Source organism: Chrysochloris asiatica, unplaced genomic scaffold (assembly GCF_000296735.1).
Source record: "Chrysochloris asiatica unplaced genomic scaffold, ChrAsi1.0 scaffold00054, whole genome shotgun sequence".
Lineage (NCBI taxonomy): Eukaryota > Metazoa > Chordata > Mammalia > Afrosoricida > Chrysochloridae > Chrysochloris > Chrysochloris asiatica.
Window position 1 is genome coordinate 4503536 of NW_006408572.1, and position 3604 is coordinate 4507139.

The window sequence follows — 3604 nt, forward strand, 5'->3', positions numbered from 1 at the left end:
TATTCATTATAACAAGTAGTATTACCCTGACTATCACATGCTGAAGGAGCTCTGGTAGTGTACTGGTTATGAGTTGGGCTGCTAACCTCAAGGTAAACAGTTTGAAACTACTAGTGGTTCCTCGGGAGAAAGATGAGTCTTTCTGCTCAGAAAAAATGGTTGAGAGAAAATGATATGAAAATCTGAGCAATAGTATGTAATGTAGGTGAGTCCTGGTGTGATGCTGTAGAATAAGCACTGGACTGCTAACTACAAGGTCAGTGGCTCAAACCCACCAGCCAATCCTCAGCACTTAACAGCAACAATGTACTTTAATACCACAATCAAAGCAGAATATGGCTTAAAACAATTAACATCTACGATATATCGATGGCACAGCAACAGAAGGCATGATGACCATTTAATAGTTCTTTTCCCCCCACTCAACAATTTATAGACATTTTGTTTTGTGACGTTGATTGCAATTCCTTCAGTGTAAGAGCACTCTTCCCATTTCCTCTTTGGGTTCTCCATTCTCGTCCCTTCTTATCTTCTGAGCTTTGTTTTGGACAAGTATTACCCTTTTGGCCTTGTATGGCTGACTGTACAATGGAGTATATTCCTCTCTTACGTTATTATTCACTTACTAGGCCTGCCTATTGTTTTTGTTTTTTGAAAACTCACAGCTTTTAAATCTGCACAAGTTCCAAAGAACAACCCTTTGTCCTCCCATCCACTTCCCTCCACCAGGCTTGGTGTCTGTCCTTGGGTACTCAGGCCACACTAAGATGGGCCCAGTGGGGTTGCCCCAACTACGCCCAGGGCCTAGGCAGCGACAGCAGCTGCCTGACCCTGAGGAGTCAACTGTCAGTGGTGGCTGAGGACCAGCAACCCCAGGAGTAGGCTCAACACGATAGAGGTCACAGGGAAAGGCCTCTGCCAGTCCTCGTAGTCCTTGGCGGCGGGACTCTACGCTCCAGGACAAAGAGAAGAGGCAGGTGGGAGACTCGGCAGGCGTGGGCAGACAGCAGCTCCCACTGTGTGTTGGGAGCGAGGTCCAGAGAGGCTGACAGCACTGCTAACTGCCCGTGGAGGCACTATGGGCGGTACATGGCAAAGGCCAGGAGACTGAGAAGCAGGGTGAAGCCGGCTAGGCCCAGCGTGGCAGTCAGGGGAAAGTAGGGCCGATATTGGACCTGGCAGTACCAGAGCAGCAGCAGGGGCAGCAGCAGACTGCCTATTTTCAGCCCGGAGGGGCCTGGCTCCGACCCCGGTGGGCACGGGGAATGTGGAGGGCTGACCCTTGTGGACACTTGGCAGTGGAGAAGGCAGTTGGGAGGGAGGTGAAGGCTGCCCAGGGTTTGGGAATCGTCTCCTAGAAGTTGCCCTTGGTAGATGAGTCGCACCTGCTGTTCCCGGCCAGGGTCCTTTTCAAGGAGCCGATAGTGTCCTAGGGCCAGGCCCTGGTCACCTGCTCTGAATCATTGAGGCATTTCAGTCGAAGCACAAGGGGCTGCTGTGGGGAGTCTGGTGGTTGCGGTGTTGCTGGGAGCCCTGGGCCAGGTTGTGACTGTGCAGCTTGACCTCTGTGTTTCGGGCTGGGGGCCTCAGGTCCAGGACTGTCCCTCTGATGCTACTCGTAGCTGTCATGGCTTTGCTGGCTGTGCTGAAGTTGGGGTCCCTGACGGCTGGGGCAGTGAATCAGCCCTCTCGGCGGTGTGTGCTGAGACCCAGGCAAGGGCCAGCACCAGGAGGCACGCAAGCACCGCAAAAACGATGGTCACCTCATCACCCACCCCTTCAATCAGGGCCATGGCACCCACCTTGCCTGCTGCGCTACTGAGCTGAAGAGGCACAAAGAATCCATGAGGGGCTGGCTCTCTGGCCAAGACCCTATGAACATCAACAGTCTCTTGACCCCACTCCCACTCTCCCATAGCCCTATGCGCCCTGTACCCAAGTCCCACTCAGGGCGCAGTTGGCACCAATTTTTTCCAACGTGCCCTTTCCACATCAGCAAATCCAAAATCCTAACTTTAGATAACCCGAATTCTAGGTTTTTAACCAGCTCGCTGATTCATCAAGAGTCCAAGTGTGGCACTGTTGGATAAGCACTGGGTTGCTAACCACAAGGTCAGCAGTTCAAAACCAGAAGTTGCTCCTCAGAAACCCTATATTGGGTCGCTAGGAGTGGAAACTGACTAGGCACTTAACAACAAATCATTCAAACTCCATCCCTAGATAAAACCTTTTGAGTAATCCTTCCCTAAACTCAACTCCCAGCAAACTTTACCCCACAGTGAAGCTACTCTTCCCTCTACTTCACCACAAAGCTTATTTATTCCTCCTTCGCTAGAGTGTCTTCTAGGTGGGGTTAGGGAGGGGGGGCGGGATGGAGAGGAGCCTCTAAGTACTCGTTCGCCATAGTCATTTTACCCGTTTACCCAAACCCCACCCGTGGCACAAGACTACAAAATACTTCCCCCATTATCAAAAGTCAAACTCCGCCCTTTGGCAAGCTGAAGTCTCCGTGGTTTGCTACCTTCCACTCTACTCCGCCCCTCCCGACCCACTCCACGCCTCCTCCGGAAGCTTCCCTAAATCCACGCCACTGCTAGACATCACCCTCCCACTTCCAATTCCTCTATCAACCTCCCATGTTCCCGCCCCAGAGCCAAAGAAGGCACAGCGGTCCATGAGTCTGGGCGGGGCGGGAACCAGCTGGGAGCCAGGATTGGCTGGGCAGGCGCAGGCTCACGCAGTACTCAACGCTAGGCCCCGCCAGCGCCATGTCTACCCGCTATTGTTTGACTAAAAGTTGATCCCCCGAGGTGGATTCTGTTCCAGGCTTGAAAGACAACTAAGGGTCGTAGTCTCTGTGATTTCACCAGTCTCTATCTAGCCAATTGCTGTTAAGGGTCAACAAGTCAGTTCTGACTCATAGCAGCCCTGTATAGTGTTTCCAAGGAGCAGTTGGTGGGTTTAAACTGTAGCCTTTATACAGTCCAATGCTTATTCTACAGCGCCACACCAGGACTCCATCGGAAAATTTAATCTGGTCTTTTTTTTATTATTTTTAATTTTGTCCTATATTTTTCTCCTACTATGGCCAGGACAATCAAAGCGTTAGATAGTGGGACCCAAGCGCCATCTAGTTATTCTGGTCTCAGGGTAGTAGAGGTTGTTGTTCACGTGGCCCGTTAGTCCTCTGGACTAATTGTTTCCTTGAGTCTTTGATTTTCTTCACTTTTATTTTAGACAAAGCAGGATATAGAACATCTTTGTTTGACTATGCTATGCCAGTTGACCTGGATATTGCCTAAGACTGTGGTCCTAAGTCCTCAAGCCTAATGATTCATTCCTTCAAGGTATTTAGTTATGGCTAAGAAGTTTGGTAGGGTGGAGAGTCAGAGAAAAAGAGGAAGACCCCCAGCGACATGGATTGGCCAAGTGGCAGCATCAATGGACTCAAGAGTGGCAATGATAGTGAGGTTGGCCCAGGATCGGGCAGTGTTTCATTCTGCTGTCCATAAGGGCGCTATGAGTCAGTACCAACTAGATGGCACCTAACAACAACAACAAGTTTTAAAACTTTACTCCCTGTATACTCTAATATGTCCTTGGA

General features: G+C 50.5%; 1 pseudogene; it reads right to left on the reverse strand.

Annotated features, from left to right (window-relative positions):
• Positions 1–1076: 1076 nt before the first annotated feature.
• LOC102821931 lies at positions 1077–1793 on the reverse strand (annotated as a pseudogene).
• Positions 1794–3604: the final 1811 nt, after the last annotated feature.